The sequence below is a fragment of the Panthera leo genome, chromosome A3 (genome assembly GCF_018350215.1).
Source record: "Panthera leo isolate Ple1 chromosome A3, P.leo_Ple1_pat1.1, whole genome shotgun sequence".
In the NCBI taxonomy this organism is placed as follows: Eukaryota; Metazoa; Chordata; class Mammalia; order Carnivora; family Felidae; genus Panthera; species Panthera leo.
In genome coordinates, this window is record NC_056681.1 from 96,715,654 (window position 1) to 96,739,176 (window position 23,523).

The following is a 23,523-nucleotide window of genomic DNA, read 5'->3' on the forward strand; positions in this document are numbered from 1 at the left end:
ATGGGACAAAGACAGTCTCTTCAACAAATGGTTGTGAGGGGTGCTTGGGTGGCTCAGTTGGTTAAGTATCTGACTACTTCTCAGGTCATATCTCATGGTTCATGGGGTCAAGCCACACATCAGGCTTTGTGCTGGTGGTGTAGAACCTGCTTGGGATACTCTCTCTTCCTCTCTCTCTGCCCCTCTCCCTTTGACCTACCCCCAAAAATAAGTAAATAAACTTCAAAAAAAAAAAACAAAAACAAATGGTGTTCAGAAAACTGGACAGCAACATGCAAAAGAATGAAACTAGGTCACTGGCTTACACCATACATAAAAATTAACTCAAAATACATTAAGGACTTACACATGAAATCTGAAACCACAGAAATCCTAGAAGAGAGCACAGCAATAATTTATCTGACATAGGCCATAGCACATTTTTCTAGACATGATACCTAAAGCAAGGGTAACAAAAGCAAAAATAATCTATTGGGACCATATCAAAATAAAAAGCTTCTGCACAGAAAATGTAACCATCAGAGACAACTAAAAAACAACCCACTGAAAGAATATATTTGCAAATCACATCTCTGATAAAGGGTTAGTATTCAAAATACATAAAGAACTTACATAACTCAACACCAAAAAACAAATAATCCAATTAAAAAATGGACAGAAGACATAAACAGACATTTCTCCAAAGAAGACACCCAGATGTCTAATAGATACATGAAGAGATGTTCAATATCATTTGTCATCAGAGAAATGTAAATCAAAACCACAATGAGATATCACTTCACACCTGTCAGAATGGCTAAAATCCATAACACAAGAAACAAGTGTTGGTGAGGATGTGGAGAAAAAGGAACACTCATGCACATTTGGTGGGAATGAAAACTGGAACAGCTACTGTGCAGTTTCCTCAAAAAATTAAAAATAGAACTATTATATGATCCAGTAATTCCACTATTGTGTATTTACCCCCAAGATACAAAAACAAAAAATTCAAATAATATAAACAATTGAAAATGATATATGCACCTCTATGTTTATTGCAGCATTATTTACAATAGCTAAAGTATAGAAGTAGCCCAAATGTCTATTGAATTAATAAAGAAGAGGTCACACACACACACACACACACACACACACACACAATGGAGTGTTACTCTGCCATAAAAAAGAATGAAATCTTGCCATTTGCCACTACATGGATGGATCGAGAGAGTATAATGCTAAGTGAAATAAGTCAGTCAGAGAAAGACAAATACCATACAATTTGACTCATATGTGGAATTTCAGAAACAAAATAAAAACAAGTGGACAAAGAAAAAAAGGGAAAAACCAAAAAAAGCAGACTCTTAACTAAAGAGAACAAACTGATGGTTACCATAGGGAGGTGTATGGTGGGTTGGGGGAGGATGGGTGAAATAAGTGATGGGGATTAAAAAGCAAACTTATCATGATGGGCACCGAGTAATGTAAATAATTGTTGGATCACTATATTATACACCTGAAACTAATATAACACTGTATGTTAAGAACACTGGAATTAAAGGGGCACCTGGGTGGCTCCGTCAGTTGAGTGTCCAACTTCAGCTCAGGTCATGATCTCGTGGTCTGTGAGTTCGAGCCCTGCATCGGGCTCTGTGCTGAGAGCTCAGAGCCTGGAGCCTGCTTCAAATTCTGTGTCTCCCTCTCTCTCTGCCCCTCTGCCACTTACTGTCTGTCTTTTTGTGTGTGCATGTGTGTGTGTGTGTCTCTCTCTCTCTCTCAAAAAATGAATAAACATTAAAAATTAAAAAAAAGAATACTGGAATTAAAAAAAATAAACAAAATTTAATATCATGCATGAATATAATGTGAACTTCTTTGGTCTGAAATGGAAATAAATTTATTTGCAGCCTTAATATATATTTAGCCGTTATAACTTAGGCATTATTTTAAGGACCTTTCATATGTTGTCTCAATCCCAAAAACAACACATAAGGGAAGTATTCTTTCTATTGTTATTTTATAAGGAAGGCAACTGGAGTACAGAGACTTTGACAAACTTTCACAGCACAGTGGGGCTAAAATAGGAACCCAAGTAACCTTCCCCAAAGCCTGTTTTCTCCTCATTGTATAGCTATGCTCCCTACTACAGTATACTCTTCCTTATAGTATTTTGAGAACATAATATGTCTCAACAATACTATAAGTAATCTGAGGTCTAGATACATCTTTGTTTTAACTTTTACTATGCCATAGTACCAAACATATAAAGTCTTTCAAATAGCAAGCTTTTAAAAAGAATGAACAAATGAAAAAAAATAGATACATGAAAGAGTAAATATGAGATACAGTTCTTATCAGTTCATATGGAAGCTTTATGGAAATATGGACTTGGATTCAGGAAAAAAAAGAAAAACTTACACACTTGCTGGTTGGCCAGTTGTCCTGACATGTAGTGAAGTACACCTCAGTTGTCAGGGGCATCAAGCATGATGTCACGGAATTTTTGGCTTCCTTTGTTGAATTAATTTCACATTTAGCTCTTGGGATTACTATGGTGTAATTGTTTATCATATTTGGAAGCTCTGACACAAGCAATAATCTAACTGGAATATAATTTAATAAACAAAAAACAGGTGTGTTTGGAATATCTGCTAAGATAAACTTTATTAAATACATACTCTAAGGACATTATATATAAATTCTTCCACATTTCTAACAAAGTTGGCCATTTATGCATCCAAAAAAAAAAAAAAAAAAGTAAAGGAGTAAATGCTAACAGAATTTAAGCCAATGCATGACAATATTCTTTATGTAACCACAAAGTCAGTTCATTAGTTCCTTACTTGCTATTGTTCATTCATTCATTTATTCATGGACTTTTAAGAATGGACATGAAACAGAGAGGTGCCATTTTCTACTTTTTTAAATAGAAAAGTTGTATGTTGAAATCAACACTACAGCTCTCAGCCTCCCAGGACAGACTTTTCAAAAAAGAGAGTATGAAGTCAAAAGAGAAAATTACTGATGCAAATATGATGCATACATATTAAAAAGTTTTTAAAAGGTTCCTTTCTTCCTTGAAATGAGGCACCTAACTTCCCAACATTTCTAAATAATTTTAGGCTCAGCAGTGCCCTCCAGGGTGAATATGCTGCAGCCAGCATTGCAGCCTTGTGGAGCCCAAAGGAGAGCGATTTATCACTTACTGATCCACGAGGTAAATAGAGGTTATAATCAATCTGTACCTTTCAGCACACTCTAGGACATTAGAATTCATCCCCAAAGGGAATATGCTGCAGGATGACTATTCTTTAAACAATTATAAGGTAGAATTCTACCTAGAAGTAAAAGAAACAACAAAAAGGATGGAAAGTAACTGTAAGGATGATTTCAATTACATGCAGGTATTTACGTGTGTACATATATATGTGTTATAAAAAACACAAAAAGGGATTGGTTTTATTTCCTCGAAAAACAAGATAATATTATAATCAATGAAAAAATCTAATAAGATGGGGCAATTTGTATGACATTCATACATGTCTTCAAGTTTTACTACCCTGTTCCATTGTAGCTATACATATAGTAATGATACACATTGAGAATACTGACAGAAGGAGATATCCATTATATAATTTTTATCATTTTCTTTCACCAGGTCTCATGTCTTGTCTTAGGGTATACTATGAATTTGTATTTTTCAAAATCCTGCTTTCATCTTGTTTTACACTGTTTACCTTAAGTAATTTCTGTTGGCTCCTTTTTCTTTTATTTAAATATTTATTTGGCCTCACGTCCAAGAAAAGGGGAATTAATGTTTATTGATAACAGCATCTCCTCGGGACTGTAAACACCTTATCTTGCATCAAATATATATATATATATATATATATATATATATATATATATATATATATCTCATAACATTATAAAGGTTTGCATATTTTACGTGTGAAGGAACTGGATATTCAATAGTTAAGATTCTGGCACTAGATAGGGCAACAGAGAAATATCTTTTGGGAGAAACTTACTAGTCCCTTTAACTCGCACCACATTGCTGACACACTAAAGTGTTTTCAAGGCACATGGAAGGCTGACTGAGGAAATCAGAGAATGTAAAGCCTTTAACCTTCTTTGAAATGAGGCCACATTTAGAATCAGAATGTTAGATAGGACTATAATATTTCAGATGCTTCTTTAGAATCCATTCATTGCTCCCTTCCATAGGAGGAGGAGTTTGTTGGCCAATAAGATAATGTAAAGTTATGTTTGTACAGGTAAATCCTCAATCATATTCTATGTCACAAAATTTTCCATATTTATTTTACGAAAGATGCCAATGCTAAGAGTACAAAGTGAATTTCATGATTTAACCCTTTTGTGCCATAATCACAAGCCAGTTTAAGTCACCAGGCCTTTCTTCAATTCCTCAAATGCACTTAACTTTTTCCATTCTTAGGCCTTTGTTCACTGTTTTCTCTCCTGGAAACTTTTCCACATCTCCTTGCCTACTTCTACTCTCCTTTGTTTAATTTTTGTTTTTTCTCAGCCATCAGAATTTAGCTATTATTTCACTTTCTCAAGGAAGCTGTCGCTAGTTCTCTATACTAAATGCGGTCACAGAGACACCCCTTAGGTTAGCTTTGCAGCTTTTTCGCAGTTATAATTAAAATATTGACTCCTTAAAAACTTTACTAAAATTATCCAAAATATTAAAAATGCCTCAGGTCTGGTTTTCTTTAAATACTCTCCTTTAATGTGAAGATAGCCCTCAAAACAGCGGTTGCAAACTAGTGATGCAGCATGCAGATGTATTTGCTAGGCTCACACAATGTTTAAAAATGTGATTAGTTACTAATATGTGAATAATTAAAAATTTAACTGCAAAAAAATTTCCTTTCCTAAAATTCAGAAGGTCTGACACATCTAGAATCTACTTTCCTGAATGACAATAATTAACGAGAAACATGTGGCCTCTGTACCATTTTAAATGGAACATTTATAAAATATATTTCTCATTTACCACTACTCCTGGCTGGTTTTATGTCTGACTTTCTTGTCACATTTCCATTGCCTCCATGTCTTTTGCAGGCACTTGAATAGCCAATTCGGCCTGGGAGGTTTATATGTGAAATCATTATCTACCCCTAACCCCCAAACCAGTGCTCTTCATTTTAATGTACATATGGATCCTGAGGAATCTTGTTAAAATGCAGATTTTGATTCAGTACATAGAGGTGTTGGGTTCCGAGAGTTTGGACTTCTAACATGCTCCTAGGTGATATGCTGAAGCTGTTGAAACATGAGCCACACATTAAATAGGAAGGCAGAGCTACATGTATCTAGGTGAAAACGAGATTCATGTGGAATTGCTCAATAGAATCAGGTTGATCCTACTATGAGGGAAAATAATGAGGATGGGTCTGTGGCCTCGTGTCCTGACTCAGGGAGATAGATTTGAAGAATTCTCTGGAATAAGGTACTCTGAGCTATGTGAATGGAACGCAAAAGTGAGTAGTACTGAAGGAAGGAGTGTCCTTGGGTACTAATGGTAGACTTGGCCTAGATCACAGGCATATATTCTGTCTTGACAATGGATTGACAGCACTAAGAGTTCTGGATTTTTAGGGAGAGTTCTAGAATGCATGGCACAGGTCGCAGAATATGGTAAATTGTGCCCTAAATGGTATAAGGCTCCATTGATAGAGAAATAGAGAAGGTATATAAATGTATTTTCTGTTTATCTGATTAATCGTGTTATAACTTAGAGAGCAGACAGAGTAATTATTAGGTATCTAATTGTTGTATGATTATTTCTAAATAATACTGAGTTTAGTCAGCAGCAGTACTGTTTAGCTACCATGTGTTGAGTTACTGTCATGAAGGATCACAATGTTCTTGGTGATTACCTCTATATGTTGTGTCATGGATGGAGTATGTGTGTGTTGGGGGGAGGTTTGAAAAATTAGTGACTCACAGTATCATTCCCTTTTCTCAGTCTCTCTACCTCATTTCTTTCTTGCCTAAACTGACTTACATAAGAAACAGATGAAAAATAACACATGCAAAATGTGGTAGACAGAAAAGGAGAGGGGGAAATAAGGAAGAACACATGCCTGAATTTAGTTTGTGGAAAAACAGTGAAGAGAAATTATGGGGAGGGTTGTCTATATAAAATCAATTATTAATTATGTTTTGGAGAATAATCACTGCTCCTAACTTTGCTCTTCAGAGGAATTCAGAAGACATAATATAGTTATTCAAGGCTTTGAAGTTAGAACAATTTTTCTTCATATTATAACTAAGCCATTATGGAACTTAAAGGAAGCAAAATCCAGTATAATTTTATTAATTAAATACCTAAAACATATTCTTACATATTGTGAATGCAAAATATATTTATTAATTAGCCATTGATTTAAGTTAACATTTTTTCATAACTGATAGGTTTATGTAATGACTAATTTTTTGCATGCAACTTAGGATATTTGTGTTAATGTTAAAAAATGAAATTATTTTTAAATGTGGAGACCCTCAGTCCAGGGATAGGCATGGTGTATATACCATCACAAAGGATTTCTCAATTCCATATCTGATGTTAATATACTGAGCTCAAAACCACACCATAGAATTTAGGAGTTGGTTAAATTTTATATGAGATATATATATATATATATATATATATATATATATATATATATATACACACACACACACACACACACACACATATATGTACTTCATATTGGAAATATCTATAGATAATTTATAATTATAAAACTGATTCACAAATATACTACAAATGTAGAAAATGACCCAGTGCTGAAACACAAAAAGATTAACAAGATGAAAAATATTTTTGATTTTAATATACAGATTCTAGACAAATCAAGTAGTAAGTCTTATTGATAACAAGAAACAAGTGAGTATTTAGGACAAGTGAAGACACACAAATGCACACACACACACAGTTTTTTGAATAAGATCTAGAAAGTAAAATAACATTTGCAGTTCATTATTAAACTTTTATCCAAAATGTCCTCCTTTAGAGACTTATGAGCAGAAGTCACAGAAACATTTTTAAAAAGTTAATAATAGCTAGAATATCTAAAGGGGTATTCACTGTTCCACCTGCACTGTCTCATCCTTACAAGACTTAACTATGTGAACACATAATCTGTGTTTCTTTCTCCTTAACTGACTGACAGATTTTGTTTTGAAGAATCCATAGTGAGATACTTCCAGGGAAGTTTGAACAACTTTGCAAGAAATAAATAGAGGAGAACTTGAGTAAGTGTCACAGGTAATTAAATCATTAGCGAAGTTTTAAGAATCTCATCCGGGGCAGAAATTATAGTCGTGGCTTCTTTATTGTGGTGGAAGTTAATTGTGCCCCCAGTAAAATGTCTGAAAGGGAGTTTCTAATGGTTCCTTGCCCAGCTCCAATCTCAAAATAGTTCATTTGTTTGTGTGCAGGAGCACGTAGAACAGAAACATCAAAAACTTTACAGCTTATAAATAAATTCAAATTAAATGGATTATCTCCTTTTTAAGTTTTTACTACGTATTTTAAATTAAAAGAACGTATTGAGGTAGGAGAGAAACGTGAAAATGTATGAGAAGTATATTGTTCTTGGTCACTTCTTTTGGAGAAGGCTTCCCAGTGATTTTTCCATAATATTCAAGCTCTTTGGGATGGCTTTTACAGAATCTCTCCTACAAAAGACAGCCAAGGTTCCCATCATTGCCATTTACTCAAGGATCATTTATTTTCCACCTTGTCTACAGTCTCCATTTCAATGTTATCACTGTTGAGTAAATTGTCCAAAAGCAACAATCTGTCATTCACCAAAAACAACTTCAACCCTCTCAGACATTTAGAGGGAATATATCTGGAGCACTATGGAATATAATTTGCAAAACGACATCGTGGCATCCTGAAATCTTTTGTTCACTTCACATGATAGGTCATTTCTCTGAAAGTAGTTATGTCATCACTGCATTGTGGCAGAGTTCCAAGAGCAGATCCTTATAGCTAGTTGAGGTCACTTGGCAAACCTGCTGACAATTCCTGGCCATGGTGAGATTCATCCCAGTGACAAAGTAAATATTCATTTGGAAACACAGACATTGAGCCCTACTGGCTAGGATATATTAAAAGAGTGCAAGTACCCATATAGAGTTCTATGATAAGATGAAATTTAATTTTTCCATATCCAAATAAATGACCATGGAACAATCATATAAATACTGAATGAATGATTGATTCATTAAATCATTTATTCCCTCAACCAAATTTATGGAGTGCCTTCTACACCACTGCATCAGATATAAAGGGAGAAGGTCAATGAATTAGTATCAAACAAATATCTTGCCTGTCAAGAGTTATGCAAGAAATGTGGAGGGATATTTAGCAAGAAATACAAAACAATTTCTAAGAAACTATTTAAATATAGATCAGGGAGGTGTGGTCTGGGTACCTTTTTCATTCTTGAATCATCTTGTGATCTCAAAGGTAACTATGCAAAGGCACCACACGTCACAGAATCCCCAGTGGTGGACATCTGTTACCTCTTGGTAGGGCTCCCTAAAAGGGGAATATGGATTCTTTCAGGAAGTGTATTAGATCTGTCCACAAAAGCATGGGATGTCTTCCGGGGGAATGGAGGCCAAGACTTTTTATTTTACCACTATGTCCATGAAGAGGTTTGCTGTCAGAGCAGACCCTATGTCAGTGAGAAACATGCGCATTTTGTGTAGTTGTTTGCTGCTTCCTTTCCCGACTTTCCCCTATGATTAAGGAATAAAATTTCACAATAAAATCAATATTTCAATCATAAAAAAACACCACAAACTTCCTCTATGACTGATCAAACTTGATAAATCCAGCCCCATCAACCCAATACCCACTGCAGACTTGCCTTCCTTGCACTACTGGGCCCCATACTCTCCTCCTCTGATGAAATTCACATTCTAAATTGCACAACTGTCTAAAATTAATTAAGGAAGGCAAACTTGATTTTAAAGTATTTCAGTGGCCCACTAGTAAGCCCGCTCTTTTTATCTTAAGACATATCAACAATTCTGGAATGGATTTTTTTTTTTTTTTTTTTTTTTTTTTTTTAGGAATCATGATCTAATTCATTCCTCTTTTGAAAAGGAAGACAGGCTAGTTAGTAGCAGGTAATTAGCACTGTTAATTTCTGATTTCATGTTCCAGAATTTTAAAATATATGCTTAATGGAGCATCTGAAGGAATCAAGTTAGAAGATAGAAGGTGGTTGAGAAGACATACTTGAAGAGACAATGGCATTTGACAAGTACTGCAAGCCAGTTAGAATGAGAAAGAGAAAAAGAGAAAGAGAAAGAGAAAGGAAGGAAGGAAGGAAGGAAGGAAGGAAGGAAGGAAGGAAGAGAGAGAAAGGCAGGAGAGGACTGCTGGCCTAGTTAGACATTTTCAATTTCACTTTACTTGAAGGCATGAACAATCTAAATAAAAGGTAAGAGAGAAGATGTCACTTGGTTAGAAGTTAGACAAATCTTAGTAAGTCCAGACAATTAACCATTTGGGAAAGCTGTTTGCCTTCATGAACTTCAGTTTCCTAAGGTCTAAAAACAGTGATCAGTTGTTGTGAGGATTAAGTAAGATCATACGTGCGCAACTATGTATTCATAATAGATCCATGACAAACATTTGAATCCTTCCTTGTTCCCCTTAGTGCAGACAGCTTGTTTTATATAATTCTGAGACAATCACCACAAGGCCCCAAAATTTCCTATTAATTTTGCCCCTAAAAACCAAATCTATAGAACCCTGAACTGAATACACCATGGAAATAATACTTTCCAAATAATTTTTATCCTTGTACCTAATAGAATAACTTCTGAATGTATTCTCATGAATCTAGATTCTTTTATATTTTTTGTGTTTGTATTGGCAGATCAGTGGTGTGAGAAAACATATTGGAGCTTTGGGCAAAATAAAAAAAATCAATAATACTGATAATATCTCCATTGTAATATCTCACTTATTGTTCATTTTTGCAATAATTTTGATTTGAAAAATGTTCTAATAAGTATTATTATCTTGATGACTGAGTCTTTTGGAACCTCCTTAAATTGTGTGCCTAACATAAATATCTGACTTGCCTTACCCTAGACCTGGCCCTGTGTGAGATGTTTTTAGATGCAGATTCAGATATTTTGTTTTTGTTACTTTACACTACATTTCAGGATGAACCTCACCAGAGTATATTCTGTGAAATTAGCAACAAGGATCGAGGTGAAAAAAAATTACCACCAGAATATAAGTGGGATTAGTTTATCCTAACCAATAAGGTGGGATCCCTGGAATATTCTCCCTTTACTTTTATTATCTTCAGTGTGACTCCTTTGTGGTCTGCAGCCCAGTGTTTGAAGGCCCCTGAAGGTGTGTGCAGTGAAGGTGGTGCCACTGAAAAACCAGGCATCTCCTCTTTTTGTTAAAACACGCCTAATGCTTCATGTTTTTTCTAACAATAAATTATGATTCATTGAACATTTATAACATATTGGCCATTGGAATATATGTTTTTCCCCACCTTGTTTAATTCTTTCAAAGAAGGCAATAGGAAATTATTACTAATAACATTTTAAAAATGAGCATTTAACAGTTGAACAGATTTAACATTTACAGTGACAAATCTAAAATTCATAGTGACCAACCTATCAAAAGTTTGTTCTTTGAGTCAAGTCCCAAATATGTTAGCCTTGCTCAAGCAAAATAAAATTGGAAGAAATAAGACAAATTAGGAGTTGGAACTCTAAACTCTGGAAATAAGAATTAGACTACAGACTACTATGTCTATAATTAACAGATCTTATGATCCACACAATACCAGAAACAACATCCTAATTAAAGTATTAGAACATTGGGGTGAAAAAAAAACCAATGCAACAACAACACACACAATAAAGTAAAAGTGTAAGCACTGAGAATAGAGAAAAAGACATGAGGCAAGGATATTATTGTAGAAGAGAAAAACTGGCCAGGTTCTAGGGAAATCCCAGGAGCTCATATTGGCAGAAGTTGGAGAATAGAACACTATGATTATTCTAGAAAAGATACAGGCAATTAATCAGATGGAGCTTGGCAAGCTGTCTGCTGATTAAAAGCCAAATAGAAAAGGGGCATAATTATCAGAGGGTAAGTAGATGATAAACCATCCTTGTTTACCTGGGACTGAGAAGATTTTTCCAGACATACGTTACACAGTACTAAAAGCAGGACAATCCCAGGAAAACTGAGACAGTCTCAGGCAAGCCATGATGATTGGCCACTCTAGAGTATATTAGAGGTCCTAAGTCTTAGCGATCGATACACAGAACTGGTGGAACTGGATGAGGCAAGCAAAGTCAAGTGTACTAGATTTGGAGATGGGAGGACAGGCAAGTCAACTGTAGGACAGGGCAGATTCAGAGATGGAAGTACAGACAAGAGCGTCAAAGGTCTTAGTCATTCAAAACTCCATTAGGCTAATTACGAGATAATACATGTACACAATGCTGCAAAGTAAATGATAATGAATTTCATAACAGGAATAGAACAAGGGTTATGGGCATTGAGAGGGTAAAGAATTGCCATTTTCAATGAGATGAGAAAGGACACATTAAAACTGGGGTTTTAAGCATGATTGGTTTGTTATTAAGCAGATTTGGAAGAAAGTCAGAAAAAGAAAATATGGTATTAGAATGTACAGGAGATGTACAGGTTATACACTGGATTTGACTTTTCATTAGTAGAATTTGAAGGTGAAATAGAGTTTGTAGAAGACAGTATTTGGAATTAAATTTGGGATTTGTGTTTGATGTCAAGATAAACATTTCAGATTTTATTCATCAAACATCAATGAACCAATCATTTGAAAGATTTTGATCAGGGAAGTGGGCAATAATGCTGACCTATGCTTCCAAGGATTTTGTATCCACAATAGTGAACAGATAGATCTGGGATAGGAAGTCACTGGATACACAGAGTTCTTGCAAAAGACAGTAATAATTACACAGAAAGTGAGAAGAGACAAAGGCTTGAAAGAACCAGAGAAGGATAAAAAGAATAGGATAGTGAAAGGATTAGAATTCAAGGCAGTGTGGCAAAATAAGATAAACTCAGACTTCAGAAATCGACAAGCTTTGGCTGATGTCTCTGATTCTCAGCTTACTGAGGATCTGATGAAATGGCCTGACATACTGACAATATAGCCTCAAGAAGAAATCTCAACTTTTCAAAGCCTCAGATCCTATACATAAAATATATATAATATGACCCATCAGAGGCCTTTTGTTAATTATCAAATATGACAATAAAGTCCATATTATAATACCCAGTACCTAGACCTTTAGTGAATGATGACTATAATACTATAAATTAATAGAAATTGGTTAACTGATTGAAGATGGCAGTAAATTGTATAGAAATGTCAAAGATATTTTCAAAATTTTAAAGTTATATGAGATTCCGCAAAAGTTCATAATATAGCTATTGAGGGTCTCTCTGTATAGTTGTAAATAACTTTCCTGGTTTCAAGCCCCATCTTCCCCACATTCTAGCTCTATAGACTTGAATATTCACCTAATTTTTCCAGTTATTATATGAGGTATACACACAGAAATTGTAAATATATATATATATATATATTTATTTCATATATATATATATTTTTTTTCATTTACTAGTTGGTATATATCCTGCAAAATGCTCATATTCCTAAACTTTCTTAGGACTAGATTTTAGTATCAGGCATGTCAAAATGAAAAGAATCATTCTCTAAAGAAAATGACTCTCAATTTTGCAACATATAATAGGTTATCAATAAAGTTATGATGCAGTGCCTGAATGGATGGTACTGAATTAAACCGAGGAGATGCTCAGACAAGAAAGGCTGTACTGTAGGATGGGTATTCCCTTGGCAGGTTAATGGAGGATTCAGGGTTTAAGCATCAGCACATAGCAGGGTTCATTTGATGGGATTCTTAAATAGGAATGTGTTTGCAATACTCTATCCAACCTATTCCTTAGAGCACAAGCGCCTTGATCTGTGATAAAACCCTGTGGAGTCTTTCTCTTTTCTAGATTCATAAGCTGATTCTACTTATTGCTTGGAGATCCTGATGATGGGGATTTGCATGTTAAGGTGTTAAAGTGGGACCAAAAATTTTCCAGGAGCAGTCATGCGACACCAAAGTTGTAAAAACGTCTTGAATGATGGCAACTTAAAAGACCTAATGGTCCAGGCTAAATGGAAAATAAACCTGAATATAGTACAGAACCATTCCCAAGAAATGTTGGCTTTGAAGGAAGTTCATTTTGCATGCCACATTGGTCCTCTCTGAAGGTGATTTTTTTTAAAAAGAGGCAAACTGAGGACATCCTGTGCTTTCCACACAGACGATAGTAAAAATTGAGAATACCAGTGCTCACATTGGAATTTCCATAATGACTAGAGAATATATATCCATATGGCTTGGGAATGTCCCTCAGCCAATAACTCATAGAAGGAAATTATAAGTGCACTAAGGGGCATCGTTAACAATGATATTCTCTTAACCTTACAGCAATGTATTTCAGTTTATGGAACTTATACCAGCATTTACAGATCTTTGGGGAAAGTACTAAATATGGGTTTAATCACCATGGTTAGATATGTGAATGACCAGGCTGGTAAAACTGTTTTTGAGAGTATACTCCTTCTTTTAATTTCAACAGGTGTTGGAAAAATGGATCTGCATGGAATATTCATGCCTTGTATAAAGATATCTATCTAGTAAAGAAAATGAAAGGTGCTCTATAAGAATTCATTACCAATATGAATATATTAAGAAAACCAAATTGTTGGTTGCTAGCATAAAATTAATTGTGCTTTGTTAAAGTTGAATTCACAATACAATTGTGAAGACATTCATAAGATGGTAGGCATTTATTGGATACAACAGCTCAAGCTAACACATTTTTATGAGAGGTAGATATGATTCAATTATTTGCTGTTAAGTTACATTTCCTCCCCTCCTGTCTAAAGCAGTTGCCTTAGCAACACAGGTGCCCAGATGACTCATCATGCATATTGTTTTGTCTTTTCCTCTGCTTTGATCTGTTCTCTAATATGTCAGGTTTAAAAAAAAAAAGAGAGACTTTAAGAAAATGCTTTGGGGACATTCACCAAGAAACGACCCTAGGAAAGGGCAGTTTTAGATACTTTTTTCTTCTCCCACCACATGCATTTAATCATAATAGTCATGCAATGTGGTCTGTATACCCTGCTCCATTCTCTATCCATCCTTCAATGTTTAGTTCATCTGGCTCTTCCATGAAGTTCCTTGGTACCATATTTGCTCAAATCTCTACTGCCCCTGAAGTTTTGTAACAATTCATAAGTGGACTATTGATCTGCCTTGTCCTGTGGTTATTGTCTTTTTTTTTTAAATGTATGATAGTACTGAATAGGGCTATGATAGAAATAAGCAGTTTGAGATATGAGCACAAAGGAGGAAAATCTGACCCAGTAAAGCCAAAACTTGTTCAATACTCTGGTGCACAAAGGAATAGTTATCCTGGATGGAAACAGGCCATTATTGTACATGAGTTCTGCTCATATATATAAGCAAAAGATGTCCATTTTAATAATTTTCCTTGCTGGCTAACATAAATGGTATCTAAAATGTAGTAGGCACATTTGTCTAAATAATTTCAGCAGAGGTTATTGCCAGGAAAGGATTTTGGGGTCTGGACTTTACCTTTACTTGCTACAACACACACAGCCTGAATTAAGTGGTTAATTAGTTGCTTATACATACATTATACAGAACCTACACTTAACAAAGGCATAGAGTGGATGGGTACCATTTTTAGCATAGCTCTATTCCCTCTTAGCAATCACTTCTTCTCAACAAAGTTGCAGAACTTTCTGAGTTTTTGAATATGGCAATTTCTTTCTCATTACCAGCACCTTATGCTAACAATGCCTCTCTTTCCCCACTATCCCATGACTGTGTCATCCCCAGAGAGAAGTCAATCTTCACTACGGTGGCATGAATATCGCTTGCCACATGTTTAGCACATTCGATCTCAGACATAGCACATTTATATTTAATAAATGTCCAATGGCATAACTTGATGGTGTTATGGGGGATTTGTGGACAAAAGACATTTTGGAGCACACTAAATCATATAAACGTCTTTCTGTGGCACCATGTTTTCCTCTGCTACTAATCTGGCATTACAAGTGAAGAAATATCAATTGTCTAAGGCCAACTCAATTTTGGAGAATGGAAATTTTGCATTTTCCTTTCTTTTCCTTCCTAGAAAGGATTGCTCCTCTCACATGGACCACACCAAGTACTCTTCCTAGGAGAATGAAACATCACTTAGGAGACTGAATTGAGATGGATTGAGAATTCACTTTATTAGAAGAAACACCTTCATTTTTCTCATTAGTAAATCTAACTAGACGGTGCTATGCAGTCATGATCATATTCATCTAGATCTCACATCTTTGCAATGCAGGACCAATGGGATGCATAAATATTACATGAATGTGTTCTAGTGGTAACTATAAAGAAACGCAAATAATTTGGGGCGCCTGGGTGGCACAGCCAGTTGAGCGTCTGGCTTCAGCTCATGTCATGATCTCACGGTTCGTGAGTTTGAGCCCTGCATTGGGCTCTGTGCTGACAGCTCAGAGCCTGAAGTCTGATTCGGATTCTGTGTATCCCTCTCTCTCTGCTCCTTCCCACTCATGCTCTCTCTCTCTCTCCTTCAAAAATAAAAACATTAAAAAAAAATAAAAAAAGAAACATAAATACTTTGCCTAAATCAGCACATGAAACATACACTTTGTAGAAACCAATTCTTCAGTTAAAAAAAAAAAAGTGGTAGGTGGAGTCATGTTACTGTACCACTGATTGAGTCCCTTCTAAATGCCTGAGATCTAACTCCCTTGTTCAATTTGTCAACTTGTCTCCCCAATACTCATTTTTGGTATTAAAAAAACACATGACTTTTATTAAAATACTTGTCTATGATCCTTTATGGATGTCTTTATGCTTTATTTTCCTTCTACTTCCTGTAAAGTGTGACATCTTAGCTCAGTGGAGGTATAAAGTAATTCAAGACTACTTGCCCTTCCCTTTCTCTACCTACTCATAGGAATGTGTTTGTATACCAAATATGATGTCACAGTCTAGTTCACAAAAAGATAATGATGTTAGAACTTAGTGCTATATCACGCTGTATTCCCTCCCTTAATGCTCCCAAGTACTGAGTGGGTGGTAAGAGGAGAGGTTAAGTGAGTATTGGAACATCAGACATTAGCGATTATCTAATCACAACACTGAATCTCATGGCTGAAAAGTCAGCTCTTTCCTCAACTTCTTTCAACTCTTCTCATTTATGAAATAGGAAAATTTAGTTTGTGTCTCGTTTGTCTCTAGTAATATCACTGTACCACTTGCTAAATAAGTCTCTATAGTTTCCTTATCCTTAGAGAAGAGATAATAAAATATCCTCCCTCAAGCAGTTGTTGTCAGGATCAAATGTGGCATCGTACACACATAAAGTATTTAAAAAACAGAGTGCCTCACACATAATAAATGCACAAATTCAATGAACAATTATTTATATCATTATAATTTTCCTTTAAAATAAATGAAAGGCAGACTCCAGACTCAGAATGTTAGGCATGCAGACAGGCATCAACATCTTAACTAGAATTCAAGAACTTATTTTCCTTCCAGTTTATATTATGGTTTACTACTATGCAAAACATGTTTTCTGTTTGTGGATGTCCTATAGTGTTTTCTTTATGAGTAAGTTTATTTCAGCAAAAAGTGAGTCAATAAAAAGAATATATGAAATAAAGCATAATTCAGTTCATGCACTAATATAGGAAAATCTCTGAACAAAATGACTTACACTTGGGACTACGTATAAACGGTATGCATGTTACTCTTTTTACTGTCATGTGCTTCCCCATATCCCCAGCACCACACCCTTGCATCTATCAGTTACTTTGCTCTCCTGCCTAAAATGCTTCCTCATCACAGTTTGGTTCATCTTCTCCAGGAAACCACCCCCATTCAACCTGATGTGTAATTACCTTCTTGTTTTGTTGTAAAAGGGCTTTGTGGTCAAACATCACTATGGTCACTCCTGACTGTGCCCCTTGCTAGATGTATGATTGTGGGAAAGATACTTCACAGTTTCATCAGCATTAGTGTAAAGAACATAAAGTCAATGACTATTTGTATGTTAGTGGTAAGGATTAAATGAGATAAAATATAGGAGACATTCATTAGCTAAAACTTCAATAAAATTCAATAAAAGTTCAATGGTATGATGGCTATACTTGTATTTTAAAATTGCAACTGTTTTAATTTTCCTTCCTTCATCCCTTCATCTTCCTTTTACATCTATTCTTTGAACATCTTCTCTGGGTAGGGCCTTTGCTTACTACAGAAGGTCCCCAGACTTACACAGTTCGACTTACGATCTTCTGACTTTACAATGGTGTGAAAGTGACACACACTCAGTAAAAACTATACTTTGAATTTTGAACATTTCCCAGCACGGTAATATGTGGTATGATACTCTGGCATGAGGCTGGGCAGTGACAGCAAGCCTCAGCTCCTAGTCAGACATGTGGTCACGAGGGTAAGCAACCAATACAACCTGTACTCATACAACCCATAAAACCACTCTTTTTTTTCCCACTTTCAGTAGAATGTTCAATAAATGATCGCATATTTAAAGCTTTATTATAAAATAGGCTTTGTGTCACATGAGTTTTCCCAACTGTAGGCTAACATCAGCATTCTGAGCACATTTACAGTTGGCTAGGCTAAGCCATGGTGTTTGTTAGGTTAGGTGCATTAAATGCATATGTGACTTAATGACATTTTCAACCTACAATGGACTTATTGGAAAGTAATCCCATTGTAAGGAGAGGAAGATCTGTACTTTGTAATATAGACAGAACAATTTCTGCTCTCTTCCCGAGGTCTCTCACCAAAACCATATTTATTCATTTAATTTTTGTTTACTGAAGCCTTAATTTATATCTCCTTTAAAAGTTTTTGAGTTTGGTTACAATAAAAGACATTTAAAATAAGCCCACTTACATCTCAATGTTATGTTCAAATATTATATGGAGGGAATGGGATATAAATATGCCAAATACTTCGGCTAATAGAATTACTGTAATTGGACATAAATTTAACTGTGCAGTCTTGACAGCCTGGGCACAAGGGGCAATTGAGACAGGTTACATGTCTGATGAGTATTTTCAAAGTTTGGCTAGACATGACTCTGGGCCCTGTAAACTAAAAGTGGCTTTCAACAAGTTGGATCAGGGATAGTTGATCTATAAATTACTTCCCTAAGTGTTTCCTGTTGGGAAATATTTGTCATATAAGCATGGTAGAATTTTATTAAATATAACTAAGTCAGGCTACATGTTTTGAAAAAAACATTTGTCCAGCTTGCCACTGTTTTTGTGTTTTCTTATAAAACATTCAACTATAAATTGGAATTTGATATATCGCCCACCAAGTGACCAAACTGAATGCATAATGCAATATTTGGAGCTGTGGAATAATTTTTGGATAGCTGATGTATCAACAAACTAATTCTACCCATTTGTTTAGTATTTTACAGTTTACAGAGTGCTTTGGAATATATTATCACTTTTAGAAACACAGCTGAAATATATTAGAAAGAGCTCTGGAGTTGAAGTTAGATGATTTGCATTCAACTCTGCCCACCGCAGCCTTATAACAGCTCCCCCTATTTTTGTAACTTCCTCTTCCTGACTCATCCATTCAGAATGATTCTGCAGATAGGCATCTCCAAGTTAGCACAAATTTTGATGATTAATTCTTTTGTAACTTTCTTTTTTATTCCTACAAGGAATGCTGGTATAGGTTATAATAAAAAAGAAAATGATTAAGTTCCTAGCCAACCATATGGTAAGGTTATTCCTTGAGGTTTTTTTCAGTCCACGTACCACTGACTTCACATAGTGTTCTGGAATCCCTTCATCTTCTGATCTTCTCAGTCACCCTCCCTCTTGAAACTATACCCCCCTGCACTGCTGGCTCCATTCTGGACAGAAGTGAAGAACCGTCATAGAGGTTGGTGTTGACCGTTAAGAACAAATGAATCATCAACTCTGGTCTTTCAGATAATATTGGTCACTTTTGATATAACTGCTATATATCCTTTTACTAAAATCCTTCTGTCTAGTTTTGCTGCATTGCCAGCGACAACTTCCTCCTCCTCCAAAGAGTAATAGAAGGGAAAACAGAGAGGAAAGATGTGTATGTGCCCTTCCCACCCAGTAGACAGAAGAGACCTTGGAGGGAGAACCAGTGTCATTCAATGTTGTTGTTTTATCATCTATGTAACCCCATTTGAAATGGGTTTTCCATAATGTACAGTAAGAATATGAAAATTGATGAATTGATGGTGTACTTTATGAGAGAAAGAATACTTTCCCTGGGTCCTAATTCTAAGAGGGTTCTTTTCATTTTATTGTTCAGGTACCTAATGCTGATTTAATTGTGATTTGTAGTATGTGGCACAGTATGCTTATAGGTACCTGATGTTAGGTCAGTATATATCTCTCTTTCTATCGCTGGGTTTATCTCTATCTTTATCTAGTTTGTTTTGTCTTCCTCTCAGATCCCCCACTCCCATTCATTCTTTACATACACCTTCATAGGCACCAATTCATTCTATTGAATATTTGTAAAATATATGGCAATAATTCATTTGTTTGGCTTAGTAAGAAAAATATTGTGCTATAAATCCTGTCTCTTTATTCCTTTTATATCTTTTTAAAAGATGTACCCATTCTGTCCTATATCTTTTCTTCCCTATATCCCTTTGAACTTGTATTTATCTAATAATAGATTAAATTGAACATTTTATATTCTCATGTCCACACTATTTTTTAGACAATTTTTTTCAGAGTAGTTTTTGTTTTATAACAAAACTGAGGGAAACCAACAGAGATTTCACATATATCCTCTGCCCACCCCCCCCACTCCCTGCATAGCCTTCCTCATTACTGACATTCCCTACCAGAGTGGTACATTTTTTAATCAAGGAGCTACATGAAATTACCATGAAGCTACACTGACACTTCATACAACCCTATGTCCATTGTTTATATTATGGTTGGCTCTTAGTGCTGTACATTTAATGGGTTTAAACAATGTATAAGGACATATATCCATGATTATAATATCATACACAGTATATTCACTGTCTTCAAAATCCTCTGTGCTATACCTATTCATCTCTCACTGGCCTCTTCCCCACCCCTGGCAAGCACTGATCTTTTGATTATCTTCATAGTTTAGCCTTTTCCAGAATGTCTAATAGTTGGAATCATATAGTACATAGCCTTTTCAAATTAGCTTCTTTCACTTATTAAGATGCATTTAAAATTCTTCCAGGTCTTGTCATGGCTTGAAATCTCATTTCTCTTTAGTACCAAATAACATTCCATTGTATAGTACACCAAACTTTATCGGTTCATGTTCTGAAGGACAACTTAGTCACTATAAACTTTCCTATAAATTTAGTTGCTATAAACATTCATGTGCAGACTTTTGTTTCAACAAAATACATAGTTTTCAACTCCTTTGGGTAAATACCAAGAAGAGTGATTGCTGGGTCAAATGGTAAGAGTGTGTGAAGTTTTGTAAAAAAGACTGCCAAACTGTCTTCCAAAGTGGCTGTATACCATTCTACATTCCCCTAAGCATTGAATGAGAGTTCCTTTTGTTCTACATGGTCATCAGCATTTGGTACTGCCAGTGTTCTGGATTTTGGCCATTCTAATATGTGTGTGGTGGTATATGATTTTTTTAATTTACATTTCCCTGATGGCATATGATGTAAAGCATCTTTTCATATGCTTATTTGTCACCTGTATTATATCTACTTTGGTGAGGTGACTCTTAAGGTCTTTGGGCCATTTATTAATTGGATTTTTTTCTTACTGTTGTTTTAGGAGTTCTTTTTATATTTTGGATAAGAGTCTTTACCAGATGTGTCTTTTGTATGTATTTTCTCCTAATCTGTGTCTTGCCTTCTTTCTAATTCTCCTGAGGTTTCCTTTAGCAGAAAAGAATTTTTTTTTTTTTTAATTTCAATGAAGTCAGGTAATCAATTTTGTGGATGTGGCCTTTGGTGTTATATCTACAAAGACATCACAATACCCAAATTCATCTAGGTTTTCTCCAATGTTGTCTTCTAGAGGTTTTATAGTTTGGCATTTTACATTTTGGTCTGTGATTCATTTTGAGTTAATTTTTAAGGGTGTAAGATCTATATCTTGATCGATTTTTTTTTTTACATGTGGATGTCTAGTTATTCCAGCACCATTTATCAAAAGACTACCTTTGCTCCATTATATTGCCTTTGAAACTTTATCAAAGATCAACTGACTATGTTTATGGGGACCTATTTCTGGGATCTCTATTCTGTTCTTATTGTTCTGTTTATCATTTCATCAATACCACACTGCCTTGATTACTGTAGCTTTATAGTATGTCTTGAAGTCAGGTGGCCTAAATCATTCGACTTTGTTCTTCTCATTCAATATTATGTCAGTTATTTTAGGTCTTCTGCCTCTCCATGTAAACCTTAGAATGAGTTTGTCAAGATCCACAAAATAACTTGTTGGGATTTTTGACTGGAATTTCTTTGAACCTATAGATCAAATTGAAAAGAACGGACATTTTGATGGGCATTAATCCTCCTGCTCATAAACATAATCTCCCCATTTATTTATTTGATTGCATTCATCAGAATTTTGTAGTTTTATTCACAGAATTCTTATACATATTTTGTTGTAGTTAACTTAACTATTTAATTTTGGAGGGAGTGCTACTGTAAATAGCACTGCATTTTTAATTTCAAATTCCATTTGTTCACTGTTGGTATAAAGGAAAGCAACTGACTTTTGTATGATAACTTTGAATCTTGCAAACTTGCTATAATTTCTCATTAGTTCCAGGAGTTGTTTTTGTTTGTTTGTTTGCTTGTCAATTCTTTTGGATTTTCTATATAAACGTGTCATCTATGAAGACAGTTTTATGTCTTCTTTTACAATATGTATACTTTTATTCAAGCACTACTTTTTAATAAAGATGACTACCTTTATGAGGGCTATTTTTCCTTCTTCTGCTTTTTTAAAATGTTATATGTTTTGTCTTTCCTTGTTGGTTATTTTTTTAAGTTTGTTTGTTTGTTTGTTTATTTATTTATTTATTTATTTATTTAGAGAGAAACAGAGACAATGCGAGTAAGGGAGGGGCAGAGAGACGGGCAGAGAGACAGGCAGAGAGAGAGAGAATCCCAAGCAGGCTCCACACTATCAATGCAGAGCCTCATGCAGGGCTCAAACTCACAAAACCATGAGATCATGACCTGAGCCAAAATCGAGAGTCAGATGCTTAACAAGGTAAGCCAACCAGGAAACCCATTTCCTTGTTGTTGATTTTAGAAGTTTATTATAAATTCTAAATAATTAATTTATTATTGGTTTTAGACATTAAAATGTTTCTCTATTCTGTCAGTTGTCTACAATTCTGTTTGCCATTTGTTGAAGAAAATTCTTAATTTTGCATGAGTCTTTATGTAGGAATTTTTAACAAAATGATGGATACTAATTTCAAAGTTAGTTTGGCAAAAGAAAAATGTAAAACATTTTATATTTCTGATTCAATCATGAACCTTAAATACTGTAAGCACAGAGTTGAGGCCCTATCTACTTAAAACAGATGAACAGACTGAATCTATTTGTTTTGATAGCAGATTGCTTGCTTTGTTGGCATTTGTCCATCCATTGTATAATCTATTACATTGCTTCCCATTTGCCTTTGTTGTTATAGATTCTATTTCTTCAAGAATTATGCTATGAATAATCCATAAAATAAAATCCATAAAATAATTATAAAATAATGAGAGCTAAAACTTAATCAGAAATACAAAAACAGATATGGAAAATCATGAGAAGATACATGAAACAATAATCTAAGGCAAAACAAAGTCATTTTAGCCTACAAAAAAAAGAAGAAAATATACAGTTGATTACATAATTTTTAGAAGGAAGAAAAGGAGTTAAAACGTTTTAAATTTTGTAGTTGAAATTTATTTTCTAGTAGCCAATAACCAAAGTTATCCCTTTGGACTTTCTGATCAGATGTAATCTTTTTTTCCAACTCAACAATCTCCAAAATCCTTGAAAACATGAATTAACCACTTTCCTTTTTGATTCCATGGCATGTAAGCCTCTACTCAAATTTTAAAAGCCTTTTAACCTATCATATTTCCTTTTAGGCAGGAGTTTTGAAGGAGGAAATAACTCATTTCAAGAACCAATAGTCAAAACCACATGATGCCAAAATAATAGACTGATTTGTACAATACTAGTGAAGATGGTATCAACCTGGATTTTAGCGTCATATTAAACCCAGGAAAATATTAATAATACAATATAG

The 23,523-nt window shown here is 34.8% G+C and overlaps 1 long non-coding RNA gene across 1 annotated transcript; it reads left to right on the forward strand.

Moving 5' to 3' along the window:
* Nucleotides 1-5,620: 5,620 nt before the first annotated feature.
* On the forward strand, nt 5,621-9,307 carry LOC122215083. The gene is made up of 3 exons (XR_006200228.1): nt 5,621-5,698; nt 7,188-7,269; nt 9,200-9,307. It is a non-coding gene; the product is annotated as an uncharacterized LOC122215083 (long non-coding RNA).
* Nucleotides 9,308-23,523: the final 14,216 nt, after the last annotated feature.